This window comes from Anser anser, assembly GCF_964211835.1.
Source record: "Anser anser genome assembly, chromosome: 10".
Lineage (NCBI taxonomy): Eukaryota > Metazoa > Chordata > Aves > Anseriformes > Anatidae > Anser > Anser anser.
In genome coordinates, this window is record NC_139730.1 from 8,913,384 (window position 1) to 8,927,874 (window position 14,491).

The 14,491-nt window shown below is 39.5% G+C and overlaps 1 protein-coding gene across 3 annotated transcripts in view; it reads right to left on the bottom strand.

Moving 5' to 3' along the window:
- Positions 1 to 11,374, bottom strand: part of CTXND1 (cortexin domain containing 1) — a 37,402-nt gene extending 26,028 nt beyond the window's left edge. The window contains exon 1 of one of the 3 annotated variants that reach the window (XR_014588769.1): positions 11,156 to 11,374. The gene's annotated coding sequence lies outside the window, so the exon portion shown is untranslated. Of the gene's footprint in view, positions 1 to 10,495; positions 10,771 to 11,155 lie in introns of those variants that run through there. The other 2 variants (XM_083850668.1, XM_083850667.1) reach the window with 2 other exon arrangements.
- Between the last annotated feature and the right edge of the window lie 3,117 nt (positions 11,375 to 14,491).

The following is a 14,491-nucleotide window of genomic DNA, read 5'->3' on the forward strand; positions in this document are numbered from 1 at the left end:
CTGTATGCCCCCAAACAGGGGCCCCTCTCAGGTCTTTGCCTTGGTCCTTCCTGGATGTGCTTAGACTCTCACCATCCTGCAGTCATGCAGTTATTCATGCGGTTATGTGCCCACCACTGTTAAATAACAAGGATCTCTTCAGAACAGACATGGCTGTTGAGCAAACTGGCATATCGGCAACTCAGTATAAACAGATGTAACTTGCAAGGGAACAGAGAAAGAAGACATAGTAAGAAATAGTGTGTTGTTTTTTTTTTTAAAGGAATGAAGTAGTAGGTGAGGTAGTACAGATTTGCCATTGTTTTGCTTTGTTTGTGGGGTGGCTTGCCACGCTGCATTCTGTTAGGTTTACTTACAGCTAACTTACATTGTCAGTTAAGTGACCTCTCAATTGAGCCCTAGGTTTTAATGTAGGAGCATAAGGGGATTACAGGAATGAATTTTCAGGAGAAAAGCAAGCTGAAGACAGCCATTCTGATCCCTACACAAATAAGGAAACAAGACTTTGTTTATACAGAGCATCCCATTCTTAGCAAATCCAATAGATAAAATTTTGCTTAGAGTAGCAGTGTTATTTCCTCCTCTGCTATTAATTTTAAAAAGTGCTGTAGGCATTCATGTTTTGCAGATGCTTGCTTAAGCTGCAAATACATGTCCACAAGTAAATAAGAAAATGTTTAAGGCTGAAGTAACATTTTTCTTGCTGTGAGATGAAAAATCACTTGGAAAATTCTCCTGTGCTGCATCCAAAATATCAGCAAAGCGTTTGTGTGCTTCATTGTCCCAAGGCAATGTTCTGAGCACGATGCCAACCACTGTTGATTTCTATTTCCCAAAGATTCCTTTAAAAAGTGTTTCAGTTTGAATCACCTGAAGCAGGCATAAATATTCCCTTTCTCTACATTCCCATGCTAATTCTCTGACAACTGTCCATATAAAAGCTTTATCTTTGGTTGGTGGGTAGTAGGGAGCGCAGAAAAGCATGGGTTCATGGAAAATGATATTTTTTTTTTTTTTTGCACGTGTGTGTTTTCTGTTGGTCTCTACCACTCACCTACCCACAGAGACCGTGGCCTATGCTACAGAGACCATACACCTGAGGAAGGGGTCCTTCAAGACCACTCCAGGCTGAGCTGGTTTAGGGAGTTAGAAGATCTGGGATTGCCCCTTTGTGATGTAAAATGTCAATAAAAAATGCACAAGCCTTGCCAAATCTTTCTCTGTCCCCTGCTTAGAAAGTGTTGACTCCACTCTCTCTATAGATGCCAAATTCATTTCTTCGAATTCTTGCGCTGGAGTCAGCTTCCAAATGGATCCTACAGCAGTTTCCTGTAGAGCCTGCTTCCAGTTGGCCAAGTCTTTGAAGTGCACTAGAAAGACTTTCCTGGACACAGGAAGATTAAAAGTTTCAAGCATAAGCTCTTCATTCACCTGAATAAGTAGCTTACAAAGCTGTGTTAGAGCTGTTTCTAGCAAACTTCATGTTGATATCTTTCAGCTATTACTATCCCATAACACGTATCATGGCAATAACTGCAGGTATGGTAGGGAACTTTTTATAGTCTAATACTTGTAATATGGTAGGGTTATGTTTTCAGGACAGCCAGTAATGGAGGTAATGAATCTTTAGAAGTTACCTTCTGTCAGCTGAGACAAAGTAATGGACTGCCTGGGTGCTCTTAGCCCATATGAGAAAACCAAATAAGTCTAAACCAGTAAATCAGACTTTAAAAATTCTTTATATATTTATTTTTTTACAAAAAGCTCAACCTAGGCTGACTGCACCTGCATTTCCTTTACAGAGTCTTGCAAATTTAGTTTTAAACTGTAACTTCTGTGAATTTTAGCTAAGAAAATTCAATGAGGTTTTCTGTTACCAAGCTGCCCAGTGATGTCACTGGAGCATATATAAATGGTCTTGAGAGCAGTGTATTTGTACACGCATTTTAATTTTGAATCCACGGGACAGGATTGCTATGATAGCAATGGTGCTATCATGCACGCTTATTGTATATAAATGGGAAGATAATCCTTCCTATTTGGAAGCAAAGCATAGGCTGATAGGTTTCAGCTACTACATATACAACAAGTCCAGATATTTGAAACAGAAGAAAATATCACGGATGTTTTAAAAGCTCTGTTTTTATTAATCTGACTGTAAACAGTATGCAGATCTCAGAGAGCAGCAGGTGAGGGAAGAGCTGAGCCAGGCATTTTATGGGAAGGAAGACCGCTGCTGGCGGGGTTTAACCCTGTGCAGCAGTCCAGTCTCTTCACCTGCCAGGAACTATTCCTTCCTATCTATGCCTGATCCCTCACTTGGGATGGCCAAAACAGTTATGAGGCCACACACCAAACTGGGTAGATCAGGGTATGGATCTGGGATAAAGCAAACCGTATTTTTTCAGCTTAGTTTTAACCCAGATCTGTTCCCCAACCTGGTCACCAGCCCAGTTGTGACCATTTCATGCAGATGCAGAGAAGCACCTGTTGTAGGGTGGACTCTGGAGTGGGAGTGACTGCTATTTACACACCGAACTGTCCATGAAACCACAAGTCCTTCCCATGAGGCTGGAGAATGACAGAGGAGCATATTGCTTACAGGAATGAAAACTCAATATATAAATAGCGGCAGAGGGAGGAAAAAGGGAGCCTTGCCAGAGAGGGAAAGCATGAGAGAATTACAATGTCAATGACATTGTTTTGTGTAGATCTGAAGAAAATTGACTGTACTGTCTGCATCAGTGATCTCTCAGGTGCAAAGGACAAGAGGTAGCAAGAAGATCTGTGCCTGAAGTGATGAAGTCTTTCTCCTCACCTGTGCTGCTGGGGCCTTTTAAACCAAGTATGGTGTTCAAGTGCTTTGATGAGATTTCAGTGACTTTAAGTAAGGGGAGCAATTTGCCCTCCTACAACTGGGAGATGAGGCTGTACAGGTGCGAAGTGTCTGTTCTGTGCTTGGTATGTTTATACTTCAGTGCTAGCCAAAAAAATAAAAACCCTAGCAGACAGTTCAGGTGTTTTCTAATGAACAAGTGACTATTTGATTAAATATCACCTGAAAACATAACATCACTTTTGGAGCAAGATCCTAGCTGCGGGGCAATCAAAAGAAAACAGTTCTGTTGACTCAAATCACACCTCTTCATTCAGTTCAGCCTCTGCTGAATTTAATCTCGCTTCCCTCACCTGCGGGCAGGGGTGGGAGCGGTGCCTGTAAGGTACTATTTCTGGAGTCCTACAGGAGCTCAAGGAAAAAAGTTCAGAGATGCCACATCTGCAGCTGAGTGTTAAAAACAGGAGAATAGAAAAGCTTTGAGTGTTGTTCCATAAGAAATTTAGTATATTCCTCCCATACTGTGGATAAGAGCTAGAAAAATCATGTTGCCTATGAGCTCCAGTGGTTTTCAAGTCCTTCTTAGCAGTGCTTTTAATGGGCAGCTGGTGGAAAGGACCAAGGATGAACCCTAAGGTTTACATTTTTGTTCATGTGTACACGTACACACTTAGATATAAAATGCCCCAGCTGTACGTTACTGACATTTAACCTCTTGCTGTTACAGACAATGAAGTTTCTGCATGGGTTGTGCTTCCTAACAGCTAGGCAGTGTCCTTTTAAACTGGTCACAGCATCCCCTTAGCTGCTGTTGAAATGGTTAGCTGCTTTCATCAGGAGATGGGTATTTCCAGGTGGGACCCATTCAGGTGGCACGTTACTTTTTTTTCTTACAGATTTGCTTTTTTTCTTACAGATTAAAGATAATAAATGCCTTAGTACTAAATACTGTTTAAGCAAACCTTATGGAATATCTGCTGCTTTCATTTTCTTTCCAGATCTTGATTTATTGCCTTTTTTTTTGGTGCTGTTTCATTTAAAGATACTACTTCATTTTTATGCACTTCCTATTTCTTACCAAAATATCAGTTTTATGAAGATTATATGAAATAAATGCTAGAAATAAAGACATATCCCTTTGCTGGCTTGCTCCAGCAGGCTACATTCTGAGAACCAAGGGTGTCTAAAGGGCAGCTGACATCAAGTCCCAGGCTGGGGAGCAAGGGTACAAAGCATTATTGAGGCACAGTATTTCTTCATAAGAAAAGTTATTCCATCTACTTAAATTCCATGTGTAACCAAAGTTTTTGTGGTTGCATTATGTTTTCATTCCTCTTTTAATATATTATTTCCTTTGTTTCCCACAATTTAAATCAAATGGCTATTAGAAAACACCAGGGTGACACATAACTTCGTTGTCTGTAACAGCTGTTATAAATTTTTAATGCATGTGCAAGGACTTAGGCAAATAAAGCCACTGATGAGAGGCTGGCTATTTACAAAAGAGAGAACTGCTCACAAAGGTGAGTGTTTGCAAGGTCAGGATCTTTTTGTACTCCTTTTTCTGAAGAAAAAATATGAGCAGGATTTTGCAAATGTGAGTAGCTGTTGATTATTAAAATATTCTCAAGCTACCTTTATTAGAAGTCTGATATGTTCTGATCCAAAGTCCCTGGGAGTCTCCTCATTGCTGCCTGCTGATTTGGGATCAAGACCCAAAGTAGAAGAATAGTGTAGGAAAACCCCTTTACAGGAGCAATTATGGGTTCATTTTGTTTTTCTACTTGCTCGAATGTGATTACCAACCTGTTCCCGTTCTTCAGGCAACTCTTAAAAGAAATTGCTACTTATGTATGGCAGCAGGAGAATGTTATGAAGTGAGAGCAGGTGTTTTCTGAACAGGAGAGTCTGCTTCTTTCCAGAAAATACCTATGTTGAATGTGAAGATGAGAATTGCAAATGCTGTAGTGGTGTGACAGAGTCTGAAAGGTGAGAGAATATAATACTAGTCATCTTCAAAGTGCTGATCAAATACAGCACGTGAGAAGAGAATGGAGAAGTTTTTTGGAATACTTTTGCAGCTGAACAGGAGCTGCATCAGTATGTGTTAATATTTCCTTTCCTGCTGCCTTTTGCTTACAACTCGCAAAATGCAATGATGATATAGTGAACTCAGTAGCAGAATGTGATGGGGAAAACAATATTTTCTGGTAGTTTGCAGACACAGGCATTAGAAAATCCTTCACTTTCTTTCCTTAGTAGACGTTTCCACTGGCTGCAAGACATAAAGGCAGGGATGTAAAATGGTAAGAATAAAAACAAAAGAAAATGTTTTGTGAATTTGTGCTGCTAAATGTAGAGGTTGCCTGACTTTAAAGTTGTATGATTTTTATTTGAGGTGATGCTTTTGAAGCTGTGATCTTCTTGTGCGAGAATCTCTCACGTGCTTGTAGATGAACATTTTGAAGTATGAATCCTAAAATATTCCAGAAAGTGGAAGACAAAAAGAATGCAGTGTTTATTTTTTTTCAGAGTTCAGTCTTTTTATTTTGGATTACCCAAGTTTCATGACTCTGAGTAGTTATGATTTGTCTTTGTTTGGACTTCTTATAATGGCAGATACTTTCCTGACAAGTTGTCAGTTTGGAATGATCTCCCTTCCCAACCTAGTTCCAGTTCTTCCTCAACTTCTCTGGAAATCTCACCGGAAATGGGTCACTTGGTAAATGTGTATATGCTCACCTTTGTTCTAACTCCATAGCACCTCTCTGTTATAGACACTTCCTTGTGTTATAGTCCTTGTCTTATGTTGATGTTCCACATTGATATATCATGTTCTTTTCCCTGATTTTCCCCATTAAAAAAAAAAAGTCACAAAATGACTTGGGCAGAGCAACTGACAACACGCTCCATTTTTAGAGTGGAGGTAAAGGAATCAACACGGCAAAACTAAGTATGATAAATACTTAGTGCCTCCAAAGAAGGCAAAAAAAAAAAGTATTATTATATCTCTTAGTTGCTCTCCTAGTTGGGTTATGCTCAGGCTGAGGGCTGAATTTTAAACTAGGCTGATGAAAATCCAGTATAGTTCTGCAACGTACAGTGTGACGTGGTTATTTGGTAAGAAGTTGTAAGCAGGTTGGCGATGTTGGCAGAGGCAACAGGAGCTTGAATATGAACACAGGAAAAAATAATACTGGATGGGTGACATCAGCTTACTTTGGACCAGTTTATGATACAGGCTAAAGGTATAAGGCAGCAAATTCTTCCGAAAATCATGAAATCAATCAGAAGGGGCAGGAGCAGAAAGGGGAAGAAAGGTTTTCCACCAGATAGTTTCTGTTTGCTTGAGGATGTGGTTCTTTATTGCCGTTGGCCCTGACTGAAAGTCTAAAGCATAACATTGAGAGAAAACCTGTGATTTATCATAAAATGAAATAAATTTTTTCTCTGTTTCTAGCAGAAGAAATGTGAGCATCTTTGTTTTCAGCAACCTTCTGTCTTGTTTCCTCATCTTTCCCTCTGAACAAAGTACTGACTGACACACTGGGAATATGATGTTCTTCCTGTCTAAGAATCTTTCCCTCGCTGACTGCTGTGGATTCAGAGTATCTGTGGATAGGACCCCCAGAGACTTAGTCTTGCCAGGGCTAGGTGAAGTAGTTTTGAAATTTAAATGCTAAAATAATGCTGGGAAAGTGTACTTATCTCTGTGGCTATTGTTCAAGGAAACCCTTGTTCAGCTGACATGCTCTTTCCTTTCTATTTATGTTCAAAAGGGACGAAAAGATCATTAAAGATTCCATGAACTAACTCCTAAAGATTCAAAACTGAGCATACAGCATTTAAGTTTCCTCCAGATGTTTCTGTGAAAATCAGATGTCTGATTTGCAGTCTGTCACTGATCATCTAGTTTATTAGGATATGCACTTTCACAGCCTTGTTTTAAAGTTCATTCTATTGAACTATCCTCCAAAAAGACAGATGCCAAAATACTTTCCTAAAGCTCTAGAGAACATGTACAAGAGGTGGAGGAATCATGGACCAGTTCTTCTGTATCTTCTGAAGGTCAAACTGCCTTCTAGGTACGCTTTGAAGGTACTTTGCAAAATGTAGACCATGATCTTTCTACTTTTGGATGTATTTTGGATGCATATCTGTTCCTTTTGAACAGCACTTGGAAGAGGCAGGTACATTATTTTTGCTCCTGTTTAAAACGACAGCTCAGGCAGCAGTATTTAGGAGGTACTTAGTCCTTTAATCCTCCTTGAACACTACTGCACTGCTGCTTTATGCACAGGAGCTTCTGGGGACTTGTGTGGGTGTGGAAAGTGCAGATAGTCACCCTGGCAAGGAAAGTATTCTGAATTGTAACTATTGCAGACTATTAAACTACTGCCTTTTGTAAGAAGTGCTAGCAAGTAACACTTAGCATATTCATTTTGTTGTTGAAAATGGATTGTCTAAACATATATCTGAAAATCCCAATTAAATTCAATCTTGATGCTCACAGCAGATAAGTATAACAAAGATTCTAAGCCTTTTGCTTTCATACATATGAATAAAATAATTATTATGCAGCATATCTAAGTAGTTAGGCACCATCAGAAAGTCTACCCTTGAATAACAGAAAGGGAAGAAAGTGTCCTTTCTTTTGTAGTCAGAAACAAAGTATTGACTGTATATGGCACATTTTGGATTTCACTAGCTGTAAGACATTTTTCTTTATAAACATGACAGCTCTACTAAGCATGGTAGAAAAATTCACTGCTCTTGTTCAAAAATCCCTAAGTTTTTCTCTTTGAGAATGTGCTAAATGTCGTATCTTTTAATTTAACATTGTCTGCACCATTGGTTCCTGTCGCAACTGACTCATTTTCACTGTGCGTTGAAATTAAGGAGCGTGTTCATCTGCCTATGGTATATTCTTCATTCCAGCTTTGTACTGGAAGCTTTGTCTCTGGTGCTTAGATGTCAAGATGGTGCAGTCATATTTCATACTGTAAAGAATTGTCAGTGTTTCTACAAGTGAAAAAATGGTAGCAACATAGTAACATGAATTCAAGTACTCTAAACGTTAATTAAATTGGGTTGCAATTGATTACTGACAGTGTAAGTTAAAATTAGTAAACTTTTCTTTGTGTGCGCCTCTCTAAGGTTTCAGTGCAATAAAGTGAACTTGACTTATGAGGCAAGGCTCTTGCCAGGATAACTTAAAAGACAGGATGAAATAGCGAAAGCATTTGTTTACTAATATATTTATTCTAGACGGCTGAGGTATTAGATTACATGCTTAATGTTTTCCCATTTTAATTTTGACATGAACAATAATATCTGGGAAATAACTGTAAGTTTCCAGTTCAGGGAACACATTTTGATTAGGGACTCAGAATTGCATGAAGGCATAAAAACAGCTATAATCTTTCTTTTCCTCTTGTGATTATTATTATGAATCCAGTATCTTTCCAACATCAACTCCTATTTGCATTTTCTTTCCTCCTAATTTGTATATTTTTTTTCCTGGGAGAAAATCTTTTGAAAACAGTGACTTGTTAAATTACCAGGATTAGTTTACCTGAAAATGTCTGTTGATAATATCGTCAAAACTGCATGTTCTGCGTACATCCTGATTACAGGTAAAATCCCTGCTATTTCCTTATGATAGATAATCAACACTAGGTTTAAACATCTATTTTTGAACTATCTTATAATAAATCTTCATATGTTCCAAATTCCTTATTGGCTTAGCTAGATATCTGGATGAAGAAGACAGAGGTAGATGACACACTGATCATGGACCTGCTACTGGAAAAAGAGCACAGATCATGGGTTAAGGTCCCGAATCATGAGCAGCTCTAACACCTACCAAATGTTTGCACACAGAAAGGAAATGGGAGAAGTCAAGATAGGAGAGAAAGGGAAGAGGTGAGCAGGTCAGAGTCAGACACAATTCACCTTCCTTGTAGATTTCTCCGTCTTCAAAGTTGTACAAATAGTGAAGAATATTTATCACTTATTAATGGTTCATTAACTTAATGATTACGACTCAATAGCACCATAAGTCACAAGGGTTGTCTTAGGCAAAAGGAGAAAATTCTCGATGGCGTTGTCAGGGGAAATAGCAATTATTGGCACCCGTGTCCCTCTCTCTCAAGGAGTAAAGTGTTTAAGACATGCATGTTGCATATGAGTAGAAAAGCGGTAACTCAGAGCTGTAATTCCCGGGTATTAATTCCTCCAAGCCTTTAGCTGTGCCTGTTACTAAACATTACACATCTTTAGCAGCATTCCTGCAAAAACTCTGTTAGCAGAAACTGAGCTTCAGTTGTCTTATTTGTGAGAAGCATCCCTTCTGATAACGTGACACACCAAATTTTGTGCAAAACTAAATTGACAAAGACATGCCAAGAAGGAATTTTTTTCTTCAAAATGTGGGCACTTCCTGTACATTTCCCAATAGTTTACAATAACTAAATGAGCTCCAACTTTTAGACAAAAACCGAGTCGTAGAACTAAAGACTGCTTTCATGAGTGCCCTTTTCAAGAGATCCATGATTATTTAATATTGACATTTGATTTGACTTAACAGCAAAAAAGAATACCTGACTTTTGGGACTATATGTACTGCCCTCTGAAATAATACAGAATGCTTTACCTCAAGGAGTTAAACGTGCCTGAAGCCGAAAATGGCACTTATTCTCAAAACAGGCAGTTAGTCTAAACCAGAGTCTTGTAAGTCACTGAAAAAAGCTGTATTAAGAAACCAGATGAACATAGCTTAGTAATAGTCCCAAAATTAACAGAGTGAAAACTGCACAGTCAAATTTGATTTAAATGCTGTATGTTTTCTTCCAAAGGTCTGCAATTATTTCCCAAACTCTTGTTTTACAAACACTTTCAAGCTATGTAAAAACCTCTCTTCTAATAAACCAAACTTTAAAGCATGCCTTCTCTTTACTACACATTACAAATAGAAAGCTGTGCTACTGCAGGGTACAGAAAAACATCATTTGAATCTGAAGAAACCCACAGCTATGCTATGGTAAAGTACTGCTTATAAACATTTATCTACAAAAAAAAAAAAGGCATCTGCAGTTTCAAACCACACTGAAGTATTTACCTCAAACTAGAAGCTAGCTGCATCTGATGAAGTAAAATTAAAGTATTATTTTCATCAAGGCACTCATTCACATAGTTGCAGTCTCTGATTTTTCATTATTTGGTGACACAGTCTCTGTAAATCTAGCATAATAGTACAGAAAATAGTTTGCACCCAAGCACAGGAATCATGCTGTCTAGTTAAAGAGCACAGAAACACACGCCGACAGTAAGTTATTAAGCAGCATCCCTGTTTAAATGCTGTCAAACATGACTATAGAAAAAAGCCACAAACCTAGCAGTACTACTTCGGCACAGGACCATACAGCAAGCACTCCCCTGCAATACACACACATGCACACAATGCAAAATTATTTGCTTAGTGTCACTGCACATCGGCTCGATTCCTTCACTCGATTTAGAAACAACAGCAACAAAAACTGTGCGGCTCTGACACTGGTCCCGGACCAGAGGTTGTCTCTCTCACAGCAAAAGCTGCAAGGCTTCGGCTCCTTGTTAACCTCGGGAACCAATGCCTGCTGCAATATCAGAGTCACTTACTGCATTGCTTTTCAGCGGAGCGAAAGTGGCTGCTCTTCCCAGCCACACATGGCTCTGCCAGCCGGAGGGGTTCTCTATTCAGCACGATTCAGCTCCACGGTCTCCGTGTGCGGAGGGTAATTGCCTCTGCTCCGTGCTGGGGTTTTCTGGCTGCAGTGACTGCTCACCCTACCCATTGCCTCTGGTGTATGCTAAGTAAGCAATCCCCTGGGTCTTCATAACGAAAGGATGAAGAGTCACAGCTCTCGAGAGCAGATAAGGTGTTCTGCCGAAAGCCACTGCTTCCAGGGCATTTTAAAGGCAAAGGGGCCGGGGATGCCTTCATCTCGTCTTGTAGTTGGTTATAGTGCAAGTTCTTCTATTCGGTAACTTGCAGTTGAATTTGCAGCTGAGCGCTATTTTTACGTTTCAGAGAGATTTGAATTTCTGTTACAAATTCAAGCTAATGCATTTTTCAATGTTGAGGAATGAACTCTTTCAGCTGAACTTAATCTTCTGTTTTTCAGAAGTAGAAGTGAAAGGGGGGCAGGGGGTGTCCCAGCTCTGAAATGGAGCTTACCGGCCGTGCTTACAGAAAGGATACAGTCAGAAAGTAGCTCCCTAAAAGCTTCATGGAATAACGTTCCAGATTTAACGCACCCCAAGAGCTGTTCTACTCACCCTTGTCGGTTGTCTGTAGGGTGTCTGTCAGGGGGAAAATGTAGGGACTGGCCCTACAGCGTGCTGATGTGGCAGAAATAATGAACAGTAATAATAAAGAGGCAGAAAGAAGAAGAGCTGCAGCAGGAAATTCCTCTTCAGAGATCCTAAGGTAATACATTTGGCCATTGGGGAAACTACGGGGGAATTGTACTCACTTTCCTCATATCCAGCTCGAGGGAGATGTATGGATGGGCAGTTTTGTGAGGCCGCTCTGCTGCCCACTCCAACCCTGACCTTCAGAGGGACTCTCAGGAGAAAAGACCCATTTCGGTGCTGTGCTTGCTTGTTACCCGGGCCTCCTGTGACCTGCTGGTGCTAATTGTGCCTAACCATGTGTGGCGAATTTGTGAAAAGAAACACATAACAGCCCTGGAGGTAAAAATGTGATGCTTTTTCCACCTAGGTGCCCTAATATATAACACGGCAATCATTAATTAAGATTTCCTAAGATGAGACATTGTGTAAGATGTTGATTTAATCATCCCACTAAGACTCTTGGGCAGGGGGGATTTTGTGTACATAATAAACTTTATAGGAAGATTAACTGGACCCTTTAGGAAAAGGGCAGGCAAGGACAGGCATCTGGAAAGCGCATGTCACATTTTTTTCCTACAGAAAGTGTTTTATTAGCTGGACTTCATTTTTTTTTCTTCTGGAGTTACTGTATTAATGCAACTTTCTATGATACCCCTCAGCATCATTAGTGCTGTTGGTATTATTTTCAGGGCAGTACATTTCTGCTTGTAAAAATGCCAAAGATGCTCAGTCTTTCTAGCCCACAGATGTTGCTGGAAGGCTGGTGGTTTGCACTTTCACAAAAATAACATCTTGGAGGAGAGGGGAAACCTACACACAGTATATTGGCGTCAGCATCAGTGGGTTTCTACAAAACTCCTATAACAGAAAAAGTGACCTTTTTTTTTTTTCCTCTTGCGATCATAGCTGTGTTCAGCACATCAAATTTGTTGAGTCATAGAAAATAGGAACCAACAAAGGTGCCTTGAATATTAAGTTTATTGTACATAGTATTTATGCACTGGGTGCTTCTGGTTTAACTCTTAAAATGCAGGAAGAAACGGTCTGTGTCCCAAGCAGTTATGCAGTCAAAATTAGACAAAATTATTCAGACCTGTAACAAACAGGATTGCCAGATGATAGCCTTGTTGCAAGAAGATCAGGAAAACCTGACTGGGTTTGTGAGCTGCAGCATTGGTAACAGAAATAATTAACTCATCGTCAGGGCTCTCAGTTTTCATAAGACCCTATAGAAAGACCCTCAATTTCTCCTCTTTATTTCTCTCTCACCCTTTTGGAGCATATTCATCCTTCCAGTAAGTCCATTTACTTCCCTTGGTTGGGGGATAAGTTATAATGAATTTCTTTGAAGTTGAAGTTGGACAAAAAGAATTGAGTCAGCACAGTAATTAGGAGTGAACCTTTTTAACATTCCAGTAGACACCAGAACTGGCCATGGGTAGATAAGTGGTTATTCTAACAGGCATAATCATCTCATGCTATGGAGCTGTGGTGAGGGCAGAAGGAAGGATTATAGATTTCACTGGATCATTTTCTTCTGGTTTTCTGGGCTTCTTGCCTCAGCTCAATAACACAGCAAGCTCTGCTGTGCTAACACATCACTTTACTTTCTGTTAGTAGCAGTATTTTAAACCCTGAAAACAAAAAGAATCAAGCAACTGATTTACTGGGGAGAGGCACAAAGGACAGCATTTACCATCTTTAGGAGACGTTTTAAATCTAAAAGCATGGTTGCCTGCTTTCCCCCCACCCTCCTCCCAGTTAAAAAAAAAAAAAAAAAAGAAAAAAAAAAGTTGTAAAATAACGATTATATTTAAAGAACAGACCAATAAATACTCTGGAAGTGCATGGCTGTCAGTTTGTTGTTGAATAGGAAAGTACCAGCACCTAAGAAGCAGTGTTGCACAAGATGATTTAACTAAAAAGCTTTTCCAAGCCAGCTGGAGAGTATATTATATTTGCAAACTGCAATAAAAGAGAATTGAATTTTAACCTTCCTGCTAGGGAAACATAAAAGGTTTATAATTGACTCTGGCTATCTAATGGTGAAGAGAGCCAGATAGTGCAGAGTGCCTGTCTATGAGGAAAGTAAACTAGTTCACGTATGGATTTATTTATTGTACACATCTCTCTCTCTCTCTCTGAATATATATATCTCATAAATATATCAAGATTTATATAGTAGCAACATAGTTGTGTCAAAAACAGACTCCATAAGCTTAAAAGAATTTGGGAGCAGACTGGATATCCCTTTATTCAATTCCTCACTGTGACAGTACAGGGCACACTTATTGTGGCTGCATTTAACGGCCCTACCAATAGTTGGAGGTAACTTGCGCTAGGTATTGTAGAGTAGAGAGAAGGTCATGGCCAGAACTGCGGGCAGCTGAGCCTGATGCCAGTGTTCGCAGGAAGGTCATCTTGTCCCTCCCATTTCAGATAGGGAATAGAAAAATGGGGAGGAAGAGACTGAGCAAAGCCTGTTCAAGTCACTTTGAACCTTCAGAGAATGAGGCTCTTCTGTGCCTTCTTCCAAACAGCAAAGCAAAACATCATCTGTTTTCCTTATTTAAGTAAATGATGCATATCCAATTTGAAATTTTCTCTCTGTTCGTTATCTTTCAGTTGGCTTGGCAATCAGCTGCTAACTGTGACCCACAGAAACGGAGCACTCCAAAAAGGACTTCCTTACTACACGTCATCTTGTGATAGTAACTAAGGGAAAATCAGCATCGTGTTGTGTCCCAGAAGAAAAGGGGTTATAAAAAAAATAGATATTTGCATATTAAGAGTGAGGGCATTAATACTTTGTTTGATGTGTGAGATCAGATTTGCATACAAGCTAATGAAACAGTTATCGTAGTTAAACTGTGTTTAAACGTGTGGGGTGCACACCCATGCATAACTATAATGCTGATAATCAGTTTGCTATTATTCTGAAATAGTTTAAACTGAATGAAGGACGCCTTAATTTTCAACAATAGTGTATAACTACAAGCTAAACAGGAATGCAATTTTTAGGAATCTGCTTTAAGTATGCAGCTTTAGTATTTTCAGATGAATTTTCTAGAATAGGTCTCCATAGGAAGTTCCTGTAAAAGTGAATGCACAGGAGTCATTGCTATCCCATCTAGAAGGACATTCTCAAGTCTTTCTCAAATTGATTTCATCCTGTTCCATTGGAGATACTACAGCTTGTGGAGATGAGCAAAGGGAACCGAGTACTCCATCACTGAAGAATCTTATTTGAATTAGGGA